This window comes from Pyxicephalus adspersus, chromosome 2 (assembly GCF_032062135.1).
Source record: "Pyxicephalus adspersus chromosome 2, UCB_Pads_2.0, whole genome shotgun sequence".
NCBI classification, from domain to species: domain Eukaryota; kingdom Metazoa; phylum Chordata; class Amphibia; order Anura; family Pyxicephalidae; genus Pyxicephalus; species Pyxicephalus adspersus.
The window spans coordinates 113,041,201-113,057,353 of NC_092859.1; the positions used below are offsets into that span (position 1 = coordinate 113,041,201).

The 16,153-nt window shown below is 35.9% G+C and overlaps 1 long non-coding RNA gene across 1 annotated transcript in view; it reads left to right on the forward strand.

The window, feature by feature from the left end:
• The window catches only part of LOC140324208 (uncharacterized), a 17,853-nt gene extending 2,114 nt beyond the window's left edge, over nucleotides 1–15,739 (forward strand). Inside the window, exons 2-3 of the long non-coding RNA XR_011919512.1 lie at nucleotides 12,049–14,643; nucleotides 15,418–15,739. This is a non-coding gene — a long non-coding RNA (uncharacterized lncRNA). The remainder of the gene's footprint in view (nucleotides 1–12,048; nucleotides 14,644–15,417) is intronic.
• Nucleotides 15,740–16,153: the final 414 nt, after the last annotated feature.

A 16,153-nucleotide genomic window follows, 5' to 3' on the forward strand; every position in this document is an offset into this window, starting at 1 on the left:
ATCAGTGCATGGTGCTAATTATTCACATGGAATGGTAGTATTATGTACTATATGTACATATTCTACATATTTAAATTTACCATTACCAATAATCACTTTATATATATATATATATATATATATATATATATATATATATATCATTAGATTCACTTGGTAGGGAAAGAGTTACACAAACATTATAGGCTATCACAGATGGATCATTGATTAAATAATATTAGGAATGATTCGTTAAACCACCATATCAAGGTGTGCCTTTGATGTATATTTCATTAGAATACATCCATCATCAATGAATACATATGTTGTTTTGTGTGGTCACATTTCCATACTGTCTTATATGCGGTTGTTTATTGCACTTGGCCATGATGTATAGAAGTCCTGTCCTGGGTGCTGGGGACTTTTTTCTGTTGAGCCCTTTTTGCATAACTATTTAAATAAATCTCTTATTTGTTTCTGAGAGGCGCCAGGTATATTTTCTGTTCATACCTGCGACAGAATGAGGATTCAAATGAGCAGCTATTCATCCGATGAATGGAGCTCAGGGGGCTGTGCAGACCAGGTGCATCATCTCAATGGCACTGGAAGGGTTAACACAAGGACGATTATGTCTATGGCTGCTTTTTGCTGTAGATTAGGTTATGAGTGCCCTAAACTGTGCCCATAGCACAATGGTGGAACACCTGCTATCACCCATATGTGTGTGCCAACCTTGTAAAAAAACTTGCCTATAGGCAACTGATGGATCAGCAATAAGGAGCCTTATACCACCCTTTATGTCAGCCTAGTTTTGTACCCCTTTATGGGAGCTGATGGGCCACCTAAAAAAGAATTGTGCCCCTTTTTTATGCACCACCCTGTATTGTAACACTTATGCTGACCTAAAAAATGTCTTGTGCCATCCCTGTATGCAGCCCTATACTGTACCCTAATGGTACCCCTGAATAGGTACATGTGCCTACAATCCACTTTAATACTACTTTTTAAGGCTAGCTTAATACTGTTTTCTCAAATTCGGATTTTTAAAAAATATATAAAAAAACACATCCAGCTCTTTTTAAGTTTAACAGAGCTCTTCTGTATGTTTCTGTAATAATTCATTTTGATAGAGCGAGATATTTTTATGGAGTTGATAAAGTAGGATGATTTTGATTTGGATCTACAAACTCCAGATGATAATTTTTATTCCAGCAGTCATGTAGTTTACAGGACCTATTCATGGCCATGGCTGGCTGTGATGGACACCATTCTCCTTTGTGAGGATCACAAGTGTCTGCACAGGTATACACGCCCTGCACTGATTGTGTACTGGAACATGGAAGCTGGCTACTGAGACATCATTAATCTTATACCCACAGGAGGTGTCATTTCAGCTGCAAAGGGAAATGATGAAATGATCTGCTGCAATTCTGTGTGAAAGCTGCGTGATCAGCCATGTACATTTCCAGGCTGGAGACCTGGCAGCCATATAATTGTCCATTCATTCCACAGACAGGTGTAGGTGCACCTTACTGCTAGGACTGGAGTCACAGCACAGGCTGCGAAACTGATAGTCAGCTCCTCTGTTTTATTCCCAGGAATGAGCTACTCATACAATTCTTTTCTATTAAAAAAAATCTACATTATTTCAATCTTTTCACTATGAGTAAACATCAATAGTTGCAATTATCAATATGAATCATTCTAAATTAAATTTAAAACCCCAGCAGCGAATTATTTCATGCACATTGATGATTGGGAATTCATGTGCTTATTTCATAAAGTACCCCTAGCAGCAGTTCTATGCAAAATCCCAACGTAAATCCGCTTATGTGACTACAGGAGACTGCTAGTTGTCAGGAATATTGCACATTATGTTTAGGAGTATATATATTATGATAAATTTTATTATAATATACAAAATCCAATATTTGTATTCCATATATATATATATATATATATATATATATATATGAACTGAGAAATCAATATGATTGCTATGCTACACCTAAAATATAAGAATTATATTGCAGTTATGAAGTCCGATGTACTATAATGTGGCACATAATGGCAGTCTCATCAGATGGCACCCTCGCAATTAATCATTCTGTTTTGGAAAATAGTTATTTCCAGCAGATCCTAGCAGGGACATTGGACAGATCGTCTGCCTGGAAAAGTCCACCTAAGATGCTCTATAAGAGCCTGCAAAGTGGACTCAGATTGATTTAGCATGAGATATTAATGACTCCATTTCCCCGCATTGTAGTCTGCATTCCCGACTTCCGCACCGATAATGTATTATTAACCCTTACCATCCCACTGCAGGCACCACTCCTCCTTCCTTATAGCACAATCATATGGCGCATTTATAACGAATCGTTCAGCTGAATCCCATGTGGGTTTGATGCATTTAAATAGCATTTATTTACTAATAATACATATTTTCGTTGTATTCGTACAAATTGTTTAATATAAACCACCCCTATGTTAAAAATCAGAAATATATTCGTTAATGTTAGCCTTCAGACCACTTTTTTTCAATTAATTTTAAATCATTCGTTAATAGATAAATACTTCATATAATAATGAATATATTTGGCACCGATAGAATATCATATCTGAAATTCCCTGCCTGGGATACTCTTAGCAGGAATACATGGATGTGTGCCGGGCGGATAATAGCAATGACATTAGAAGAGGGGATAATAGGAACGATTTAGTGCGGAGAACATAAAGTACAGAGGGAGTGCTGCTCCCACGTCCTGAAATATTAATCATCTCTGATCTGCCTAAGTGATCCTAATTGATGCCCTGAGCAAATCCTGGGATGGGGCAGAAGCAGGGGGCTCTTTTTGACCCTGACTTCTTTTAGGAGATGTATTGATTGGTGCAGGAAATGTGCAAAAAAATGGCCAGCTAAGGGACAAATGAGCTACTAAAAATCACTTACTGATGGGGAGAGCTCCTGTAATGGCATACAGGGGTAGAGGAGTATGATATATATATATATATATATATATATATATATATATATATATATTTATATTTATTTATTCTGGATAAATGATGAAACACAAAGTGAACAAAAACATTTAGAAACCGTCAAAACTTTAGGAGTTATTTAATAAAAATAAATTCCTTTTAGCAGATTGGTGGCACGATAATCCCAGAATATGGAGGAATAGCTCTATAGAACAGAGCTCTAGCAAGGTGTCCAATTTGTAAAGTAACATCGGGAGGTTATCGTGCGGTACACCGTCAATCAGCACAATCCCATTATTCGGAGTTGGCATTCCCAGACAATCTCCGTTCAGAATAAAATGACTTTTTCCTACCCGTTAGGAGCTCACAGGTAACTTCCTGGCAGACTTTAGATGAAGCTGTCAGATCATCTGGAGATAAAGTGTTAACCCAACAAAAGACTTGTTTTATGGTTTGTTTTAGACATGAAGTGTTAGGATTTTTCCACATTATGGGGTTTATGATCTGATCTGTTTTTTTAAAGGCAGTGTCCTGATGACTAAAGGTCATTCCCTACAATCCCTACAATCCCACGCCTATGCGGCATTTCTCTATAATACAGAAGGCTTTATATTGCTGTGATCTGGTTTGTAGGTAAATATGTGGATGGAAATGGATATTTTATGGATCCTCACTTTCCATAATAATATCATATGAATAGAATAACCTGGTTATTGGTGTCCTGAATGATCTGCAGTGTCTTTCACTCATCAGACTGTAAAAGTGATGAGCTCAAAGCACTGCAGAGTCTGCCATGCTGGCTCCAGGCCCCCCTGTGACGTCATCCAAACCAAGGTCACCCCAAGGACATTGCTCATGGCTCCATAGGAGCTCGGGGACACAGTGCAGATCTATGAGAAGATTGCAGCAGAACAGCCAATGCAAAACTTCTGATCAATCCAATATCACATTGCACACAGATCATAAAGATTCCCCTAACGAATATATGCAATATTATGTAACTGCTCCATACGTATTGTATAAATACTGCCACATCCTATATCGTTTTTACCAAAAATGGGATCAGACAACCATACAATGTGGCTGAGATATGTTACATTAATAGGACACATTTACTAGGAAGGAATTTTGACATTTCACTTACCAATTTAAATTATCACCTTATAAGGGATCATTTCTTTAGTTTATTGAGTGTGGTAATGGTTTACTTTGCAACGAAGACACAATCACCTGCAAGGAAATTTAGAAAAAAACATGATTTTTGCTTGCAAATTGTCGGATGTCAGCAGAGCTTTATCTCATTTACTAAACTAGGTGATTTATATATTGCAAAGAGATAATTCACACTGCTGTATGAACAATAGACATTACTTTATTGAAATAACCCCATTGTGTTTTCTTCCACATACCTGACTTTTTCATCAAAGTTTACTACCAGAGGTTAGAAGTGGCAGGTAGTCGTTTTTTTTATTATATATATATATATATATAGAAACGAAAAAACATTATTAAAAATAGCTCAGATTAAAGGTGTACATAAGTAAAATAACAATCTTTGTGACTGCTTATAATGTCCATAAATAGCAGACAGAGGTCACAGAGAAATGCCAGCCTGATTTCTTGCAGGAGCCATGATTGTATTCGTACAGCAAGATTCCTTCAGTCCCATTGTGATATTGAGCAGAAAGGTTACTTTTATTTGATTTTTAGTATACATTTGATAATAATGAAAACGAATTTAACGAAAAATATATATAGAAGAAACCAGCAGGAAACATGAAATAAGGACAAGAAGATCCCATCATAGCAAACCAGTAGTAGTTAAATAACCCCACATGATCCAGTATAATACACAACCGCTGTCTTTACCTTTATTAAACCATTATTATCTGATTTATGTTATGTATATTTAAGGAAAAGATATAAATATGTGCAGATTTCTGCACCCCACCTCCATCAATACCCCGATGGTTGGTGGTGTATAGGGAGGTATCATATAACAAGATGCATGGAATGAGCTGATCCATGAAAACACAGGGCAAGAAATCAAGCAGAGACTATTACTAATCAATCAGACAGCATTATCAGGAAGGTGATATATTTGTGGGTTATTAGTGATAACAGCTCCAGTTGTTTTACTTTTTAAGTTATAGCTAATCAGTCTGTATTTATGTAGATGGAAATAATCCAGTAATAGGGCATGCAAACCATATTTTAATGTTAGATCTGGTCCTTTTATACAATCCTGTGTATACTTTGTGTGAGTCATTCTGTATGTGTATCTATCATTGTGTAAATGTGTCACTTGGCATAACCTGCATGGAACAGCTTTTGGACTAAAGTTTCTATTGCTATAATCATCAAATGTGTTCTTTGTACAATGGATTCATATAACTGGGGCATGATGTGTATGTTCTTAGTATGTAGCAGTGAATGATAGGTGTACATAATGTGCACACATATGTAGGGGGGTATCAGTGTAACAATGCTATTCCAGGGCTGGTGCACACATTGTCCCATTACTGTATTCCACTGGGAGAGGCGCACAAATTAGAAATACTTTCATTTAATGATGCGATTATTTGGAATACCAGCTTAGAACACATCACATAATCATGATAACCCGCAAATCATTTATTATGCAGGCTGCTTGTAGTGTCACCAATGCACAAAGTCTTTACATTTAGAGAACCAAATCCAATGTACTGTGTACTGGACATCATGTAATTATAAATAAATGCTGCTCTTTGGTATGTATAAAGCCTGGAGGAGAGAGAGCTGACCCCACCATCAATGCAGCATTCAAGCATCCAAAAGCAGCATTCTTCTATAGGCAATGCCCCTCTTGCTTATGGGTGATATATACCCAATGTGTGCTATTATTATTCAAGCTAAATATTTGATAGCTAAAAGCTGAGAGAAAAATGATGATAAGTCTGGTAATTTTCTCTTATCATCTTGGTTTTTACTTAATTGGATTTGTATATTATACAAAAGAGAAATTACAAAAAGGAATATGTAGAAATTATATTTATAAATAATATAAAAAGTTTATATAAAGTCCATAATGCCATGTCTAATCCTGAATTATCCATTGATGGTGATTAGTAGTATAATGGTGAACACAACATGTATTGGCATTGTACTGTTCCTTGCATTAATATGATTCCCTGTCCAGGACTGAGTTTCAATATGCTTAGCTGTGAGAATATACTGACCATAAATGTTACACCAATCTGCACTGTTTTTACAATATATAGTAAGCCCCCCAATGTTTTCACATAATTTGACATGTAGGTCAGTTGGAAGCCCCATGTAACATGATGCAATCTTGTCTACACTTTGATTCATATAATAAGACTGTTATGGTATGTGTGTATAAATAATCTTTTTTTGGATGAATACAAATATTTTTATGAAGATTTTCCATGGTGCCGACATTATGTGATCTAGTCATTTCATAGGCATAACTAAGAATCAGTGGGTGGCAGCAATGTCTTAGATGAGGCCTCCTACCCCCAGATCAGGAGAAAATAGAGTCAGAAAGGGGGGCAATTATTAGCCATGCAGAAATCTTGAGTCCCCTGTGACTCCTACATTGTGATATTTCCTTGCCTGCACACATGCTAACACACACTAACACACATCTACCTTAACCCTCCCTGGGACCCTGAAACCCAGGCAGGACTTGCTACTGGGGCCCAGGCTGCTCTCCCGGGGCCGCCAACCATGGCTTCCTCTGGCTCCTCATTGCAAGGATAAAAGTTACACATCTGTTAGGAAATATTGAAATTTCTACCTACAATTTATATAGAAAATTGCATACATTTATCCTGCAGGAAATTGAACAAAATGGAACAGCCCTAAGTACAAATAGTGTATGGACATCTCATTAAGGAACACTACTAAGGTCAAGGTATACTATTCTCCTCTTTGCACACAGCTATACATGAATCACACTAAATCATTTATTCTTCATTACTGCATAACATGTCCAATAGACCAAGCGTTATTTTATGTGATATACAGGTATGACAACATGATTCATATACACACCCTTTCTGCAGAAACATCATGGTTACCTAACTTCATGACTAGTAACTTGCTAACCAAAGTTTAACATATACACTCTATCATGAATGAATAAAGCCTTGCTTGGTGGTCAATAATTAGAATTGTAGCATAATGTACACAATTAAATATGGAGATTAATACAGGTGAATAAATAAATAAGAGAAAGTTCATTCATTATAAATACCCTTTATTTACACTAAAATACACCCCAATGTACTAAGTTAAATAGAATATAGGATGTAAATGAATGCCCGCCAACTCACTGCATTAAATAGGGTATGGGATGTGAATGATTGTAAGTTCCACTCAAATGAGGTAAACAAATGATGATGTTTCAAACATTAAAACACATTTGTTCCCATTTGTATGTGATAGCAGCAACTTTCTACAAATCTGCAGCAATGAGACTTGGGAGGGTTATGCACATTGTAGGACAAGACATGGCACACACATGCTCAATGACTGCCATATGAGACTTGGAAACCTTTAGATTTAGCTGGAGCTTCTTTAGCCATATAATGAACAGTATCAGATAAATTCATCTATACTTATATCAAAATATCATAAAATACAAAATATAGGTATTTATATTCAAATAAACATAGAGTGTTGATACCTAATCTTCATTCTAATAACACAATTATAGATTAATAAATTTACAATAATTAAAATGATATTACTTTTATATTCAAATAGTATTTATTAGGTATTTATTAACCACCTAAAAGTATTAGGTGGTTTGTAACTTGTGAGGGAGTGGGGGTTAGGCTGTTACAGTCATGGGACGTTAGAAATTCACGCATACAAGTTGCCTATTCACATGCTTTTTCCTTTCATATGAATCAATCCCTTTTAGTAAATCAATTTAGTAAATTTAGTAATTTCTGCTAGATCTAGATCTGTGTCTGGGAAGCTGGAGGACTTGATGAGTTCATTTAGGAGTAGTAAATCAGGTCCACTGAGAACATTTATAAGTTTGGCAGAAATTGCTAAAACTTAACTTTATTCCATTATGTAACTTTAAGTCGAATTACATTTATATTATGAATGTGGAAAATCTGGATTTTTTTACACAAATATTTCAGCTAAACTAAGAGGGGTCATTTCAGGGCACCAGATGCTCAGCAGATTTAAGCCTAAGGAGTATCACAGAAGAAAAGTTCACAATCTAATTTAGGAAAATTGATTTAAATGTATATTGTACAAAACATTCTGTGACATGAGCAACTGTTGGTACAATTCCCAAACATACCCCTAGCACAATATTGAACATCAAAATCACTTTCTAAAGAGTCCTTAACCTGGCACAACCTTCATGCACCTACAAGGTGGATCAAACCCAGGCACAAGACAGATTATCCTTTTGGATTTATTATAAAGCAAGTAATTGATATATGGAATTAATAAAATGCTCAGTTATCTTAGTGAATACATTAACACTGTGCACATTATTCATCCAATCATGCGCAAGTAAAAATATTTTTTTTATTTCCCCATGAATTAGTGATTTAAAAATTGGGCACATGATTGGGTATTTAAAATATACACAACATAACTTTACCCACTAATCTGCAGTAACATTCACTCTGATCATTTTCCACTTCTTTAAATCATCACCAATGTGAATGTGTTATTTTTAGTTTGTCTATTATAGAGCAATATATGCAGAGCACCTTATGTACAGATAGCAGTGGTCGGGTAAATGTCTATATCTGCTATCACAGTGTACCAATATGGATAAAGAGGTATATATTGTTGTTTGGTACCAAGCCTCTGAGACCTAAGATTTATTAAAAAGAAAAGTCATAGTAAAAATAACCAAGGCATTACCTTAGCATAATAATTGGGGAAATGTACCGGTATTTGTTTTGTTTTTTACCTTTTATTAGACCAATGGAATATAGTAGATGAACTGATCTCCATCTTGTCTTTGATTTATACATTTCTTCATATCATAGTATATAGTGTCTGAAACAGAAACCATCAATAGGTCATATTTTTCAGATGAGCAATCACAAGTGTGACAACATGCTTTATATACACAGAGTCCTGTACCTTCCTGGAAAACTGGAAATCATAAACTGTTGGGGTCTTAAGCTGGAAAACATTCATTGAAAGGCAACCAATGATTACACATAACATGACTTTTTTTGCAGGCTGTCACTGGTGAACATCCCTCCTGTTCTGTGTATGGCACTGGTAGAATTCACTGTGAAAACACACAATCAGTGAATTACCATAGGGCCATAAACAGAGCAGAGAAAGAACCACGGGAGGCCCCTGTCAGGAATCACAGCTTCAATGTACATGTTACAGCTTGGTATTCTGGTCTGATTGGGTCAATGAATGTTCTTACCATTGTAATCATTATTAGGAATCATAATTACTAAACTGACCCAGTCAGATGGCTTTGTTGAATGTAATATGTTCTAATGTGCATTTCTACAAAGAGTGGGAAGTGTTCGAAATAATGGACAATAAATGTCTGATTTACCTAAGTACATATTTTTTAAATTGAATTCTTGAAAACCCAATGTGTGGTATTGTTTTTGTACTTATCTATAGCTAGAAGAGAGCTCTGTCTGGCCTGCTTTGGCACTAGCACATTTTTGCTTTTGTACATCCTCTTTGAGCAATTATGTGTAGTGCCAATATAGGACATCACAGAATAGACAACGGTGAAGGGCGCCATATTGCAGCAAGGACATTCCTATATCACGACATGAACTGAAAAATAAATATATATACAGCTTGTGTGTTCTGCATGGTTTATAATACATTGATTGGGTTGGATTTACTAAAGAAATATGCTGTTCTCTTTGCTGCAAATCATGCCAGGAAAATTAAAGAAAAAAACAGAATTTTATTCTTGTACGCGATTGGGTGATTACAGTGAAGGAACACAGCATCACTTTGTTTACTGAGCCAAGTGAAAATTTACAGGGAATGGTCAATTCCTTCTGTAAATGAACCATGACCATCTCTGACATGACCACTATCATGATTTAAAGTTACATGGCGGTTTGGTTACACCAAATGGTATTCAAGGTGATGTGGAATGTGGTGTATTGGTCAGCAGACCTAACAGATCATGTACTGGTATCACTTGTTGTGTTGAAAGATTTATGTCATTCAATTTAGAGTGTAACAGGAAGGGAATATAGGGGTAAAAGGTGGGTTGTCTTAGTTTGAAGAATCATTATCAGTATTACTCCATAAATGACATTAAACAACCATTCATTGGCAATAAATTTTCGGAAGGTCTGCTTACAAGTGGGAAGTGCTGTATAAATGTATTGCTGTGTTAATATCAATTCCCGTCTGCTTGTCCAACAACCTCTTACTACAAATCTTCTTCTTTTACAAATCTTAACCTGATAATTTTTCTTGCCCAGGATACCGTGTATCATAAAATCTTATATTTAGCACCTTTAGGAAATCTTGCATTTGCACAGGTAGTTTTGTAATGTTTAGCGGGGTTCAGGAAAGAAAAGCATTGAACCTGAAGTACCATCCAGGATTTTATGGTACCTAGTATCAGGGATGGTGCAGGGATGGTGCAGGGAGGGAGGAGATAGGGTTTAGCTATTAGTTACTTTCAGTAAGTAGTTTTCTTTACATTTTGCACCAATATATCTTTGTCCATTGTTTCACTATAGAGTAATGAATGAGAACAGAATATTACACTTAATCCCCTAAACTATTAGACATGTGTTATTCGCCATACCAACTGGTATTTAGGTATTTTATTTTGTAATAATAAAAATAATGATCATTATATCTTGGAGAATGGAATATAGTGTTCCACAGGATCCAGATTACAGGCTTTGGTAGTGGGGTCTTTTTTAGTAGTTTAGTAGTTTACAGTTCTGACACTCTGTTAAAGTTCTTTCCTCACATGCTAATAATACACCAATAATATAATATAATAATTCCAACATGCTGTCCTCAACAGCACTTGCTGGAGACATTTATACAAATATTTTATTCATATCATATTTTCTTATACTTACACTAAATGCAATTGAGGGATTGTGTCAAGAGAAAATTGCTGTCCAATGATTGTTTATCACCGAAAGGAAATGTATCACTTGCATAAAAAGGCCAGGAGAAACAATTTGGAAATCTAAAAATTGCTTTAAAGCTAAGCAGTGCATTTTCATCAATAATAAAGGTTGAATATTGAGTCATTTCCATTCAACAGGGGCAGCTTGGCCGTCTTTTATCTGTCTCTGTTACTTCCACCGATGTCTGGGCTGAGCTATTCATTAGATTAGGGTTTCTCGCCACAAGAAATGGAACCACAGATCAGTGAGGAGAGAGCTAATGGAAGGCTTCTTGGCTACAAATGTGCTGGTAGAGGTCACTAAGGCAGTTATTGAACTCTATTTAAGTGACATGCGATGTGTTCAAGAAGAAAAGGATCTGCAACTTTATTGCTGTGAAAAAGTCACTATTACCCAAACGCAGACTAAAGGGGGGGGGGGGGGGCAAGCATTAGATGTCAATGAATAATGAACTTTAAATTCTGCATATTAACCCTGAATTGCAGCAGTCCATTATTTTTACAGTTTTTTTTGTTTTATGTCTTAAACTTTGACCACAAGAAAATAAATTTATTTAGGATGTTCTTGCTTTTAACTTTACTACCCATGAGCAGGGATGGAGGGTATTGATGATATCACCGGCAAACCTCGACTATAAGTTAGTGTTTTTGTTTTTTAATTTTATTTTGGTATTTTCAAGTCAATGTGCTTTCATAATACATAAAAATCATTAAGTGTTCAATAAGATTAGTATCAAAGTCTGCCCTTTTAGTGTGAGGTTCAGCAATGATCACATTTCCTAAAATATTCAGCTTTGGCAACTATAATGGTATCAATGGTATCAAACTTCCCAACATATTCAGCAGGAACATTGAAATAAGACTAGGTTCTTAGCATAATAAATAATAATAATGACTTGACAAATAATGACCCTCTGTGTTGATGTTGTTTACCTTTATTTCCTCAGGACTAGGCCCAGGACAGGAAAGACCAACTTCTCCGGCAGTGTTTGGCAATGGTAGAACTCACACTGGTGCGCTATGTGGATCCGGTGGTTCTAGACTTGCCAACTATGGCCTGGGAGGAATGCTCTCAGCAGGACAAATACAAGTCAAGCCTCAGCACATCGGGACCATGGCATCAACGTATTGTTTACAGTAGGAACAAAATTGGAATCTCTTCAGTTCTCAAGCCTCCTCAATCAGTGGCTGATGGTAGTGCAGTAGGACTGCTTTTATTAGTTCCTCTGCACACCTGAAGTTACAGGATATCACATCTATCATTCAATGGACAAAAGCCACCATCACATTGCAATTTGTCTCCATCCAGCACCATGGGGCGGTGCAGAATCCTAAGTCTGAGTGAGAAGTATTTGGTCTGCTAGTCACTGAAATTACTGAATCCCAGTCAGTAATAACAGGTGTGACAGATTTGTAAAGTGAGACGAAAGCGAGCCAATCACACAGAATAAAATGTATTTGGTAATCTAGGTTTTATTATATAGATACTTAAGACAAGTAGAAGATTACAGCATCTGTACACCTTATTTTTTTGTGTTGTAAAACATTTCATTATATCATAGAGATATCAAAAGGCAAATATATATGTTACATTAAAGATTCTTTAAAGCTAAATTATTATTTTTTTTGCTTTACTTTTCTCTTTCCCACCATCATTAACAGGCTAATGAAATAAATAAAACAAACTTTTGTTTATTTTATACATATCTATATATACAGTGAAAATGTTATGCAATGCATAGATTATGACTAGTAAGAGGGGTCAACGTGGTGCTGTACATGGCTTCCAGTAAACAGGAACCTGTAATAATGCTCACATATATTGCTGAGCCTTAGTGAAAAATGGAAGTGCAGGGACAATTAAGCTCAGAAGGAATCAGCTAGAAGATACTGTCTTGCAGCCCAGAAATAAGGCAAGTTGTATCTGCCTTGCTGCAGTAATTTTATGGACACGGAAGAAAGTTCCAGAGTCAGAGTGTACAGGGAAAATAGTTAGTTATGAGAGTTCCATTTTCAAACTCAAAATGTTTTTGAGTTTAAGAAATAGGAGGCAATGTTTAAACAAAAGAAAATTCAGTTTTGTCCATTGGTGAGATGTCCTGTGGTCAAAACAGGAAGTGAGACGAAATCTCTCCAAAGAGGGATGTTGAGGTTCCCCTTTAGTTCACGTTTAGTTCTGATGACAATGGTCAACAGGACCAATAGAGTAAATTTCCACAGTTGAATACAAAAAAAAAATAAAAATGGCTTTGGATATATTTATCTTAATACCTCTTGGTATTAATGGTTTATAAATATATAGTCTAAAATAGTCTAAAGACTGCATCCTGGTGGTTAGCCTATGTTTTAGGCCATATCCAAGCACAGTGAAAATTATACTTAAATGATATGTATAAGGAAACCCTATAGTGGACGATCCGGCTGTGAATGGGTTACCTCTAAAATATTATCTCTACCTTTGGTTGGGTCTGAAAATGTCAGTTAACATTTCACCACCTCAGCAGCTTCCTCTATTATCGGGAATGGGATCTGACGTGAAAATAAGTTCCCTTAGTATGCTCATACAGGTAGCAGAGCAGGATGTAAGAATATGGCTGGGGATTGCTGCTGCACTATTTTATATGAATATGAATAGAGCAGGGAAACAATAGGTAACTTGAGAATATGAAATGACTTTCTAAGCATTAGGATATATATTGTACACCATAATGTTTCTCATATGAAGGGGTATCTTTTTAGCACACCTTTCAGTGTCCAAACAATGTACTAATATACAAATCTTGGGATGCACCATGGTTGAGTACTTACCTATAGTGCTCTGGCACAGATTCATGTCAAATGCTCCCAGTTTTGTGTACTATTTTACTATTGTATTTAGAAGGTACCAAGGCCCCTAATTTCTTATTGCTGATTATTATTAATAAGCAGTATTTATATAACGCCAACATATTACGCAGTGCTGTACATTAAATAGAGGATTACTTAGCATTAGCAGCATTAATTTAAAAATTATATTCACAGAAACATCTCATAAGAATTGTTGACTCTTCCATGATATCTAAACAGGCAAACATTAGATTTTCACTCAATCAGTACATACAGATAAATCTGATGCCCAAAGGAATAACACATAACATTGGTATGGAGTAATTGTTCTCATATTCTGAACTTAAGAAAAATGCAGAATTGCTATCTGAAAAAGGGAAGTACATCTATATTGTAACAACCACTTTGAATAATATTAGAACCCCTGCAGTATGTGGGTGGAAACTGTCCAATCTAAATCTTGGATATCTAGAAATTAGTAATCAATTTGCTATTGATGTGTGTGGTGTCATCAACAGCCCTCCAAGGCCCTCAGAAAGAAGGTTGCACATGCCTAGGAGACTAGCATGCAATTGTACATATACAGGTAGTCCCCAGGTACATACAAGATAGGGATTGTAGGTTTGTTCTTAAGTTGAATTTCTATGTAAGTCGGAACAGGTACATTATTTTAATAAATGCAATTAGGATAGATGTTTGTTTCAACATAATATTAGGCAGCGTGGTGTTACTGTATAAAATCACAAACAAAGCAAAAAAAAAAAAACTTTATGGAGCCTTTTCATTCATTAACACCTGAAGCAAGCTACAGGAACTACAGAGTTTGTCTTGGTCATTAAAGAGTTACAAGATGTTGCAGAAGAGCTCAGTCCTTAAGATCACCCACAACCTCAGCTGTGTTTAGCAAAAGATTTCTTCTGCAAGTCATTCAAACCAACCCCCCCCCCCCCCCCCCCCCCCCCCCCCCCCCCTCCTACCAAGCCTGGTCCTGCACACAAGCGAGCAGGGAAGCCCTGTTCATATATAGGAGTTGTCAGTATGCTGAATGTCCTTAACTCAGGGAGTACCTGTATCCACATTTTTTCCACTGTAAGGAAGCTGCAAATTTGTCCACAACTCACCAGCAAATTCAGAGTTGACTGATGCTAAAAGAACTCCTACAGCTATTGGTGTCAAAGCACAAACATCTATGTACACTTATAAGGAGATTCCACCAATTTAATCTGCATGTTTCAAGAGAAAACCTTTCTGTCTGAAAAGAACATTAGATCAAGACTACAGTTTGCCATTAAACATTCAGCCTTAAAAAATGGTCACAGTACCAGTGGACATGTTTGGTGCAAATCAAAGAGTTTTGGGAGAATAACCTCATACCAACTGTTAAGTATGGTGGTAGAAAAGGTAATGCTATCATTTGGGGTTTCTTTGCTGCTTTAGAGCCTGGGCAGTTTGTGGGTATTGATACAACCAGGAATCATGCACTGTATTAGGAATTGGTTAATGAAAATTTAAGGCCTCCAGTCTAAAAGTTATAGCTGAATTGTAAATAGATCTTTAAATATGATAATAAACTAAAGCACATGACCAAATTCTTCAAGGAATGGCTCATGCAGTTCATACAAGGAAATCCACAAATATCTTGCAGCTTAAGAAATTTCATGCAAAGAGGTAGTCAAGGATTTCATCATTTTCAAGTGTGATAGTGACTGGTACACATTTATACAAATGCTTACAAAAGAAGTACTTATTTTTCCAAATGCACTATTACATCATAACCTACATTATTTTTATTTATGTTGAATAAATGATTGAAAATCAAATTTTTTCTTGTGTTTTTATTCAAGTACACATCATTTATCTGTATTGTTTAAATTATCTGCACTGTTTAAACTTGTAACAAAATTCAACAATTTCCATAGGTAGTCCGTACTTTTCACATGACTGTAAGTAGCTACTATGAAAGTACAGACACCATTAGTTCAGCATGACAGCTAGGCAACTGGTATTTTCAGAAGAGAAGAAGGAGAAATGTAATGAGGACCATTAGAGTTAGGAGAAATAAAATATTCATAATTTAGTTTGTATTCAGTCAAACCAAAATGTATGTTTAGGGTTGGGCAGGTAATTTACAATTTATCATACCTTGAAAAGACACCATATGATTTTATATCTCCTAAAAACACCATATGATTTTATATCTCCTGAAAACATCACGATTTTAACTCC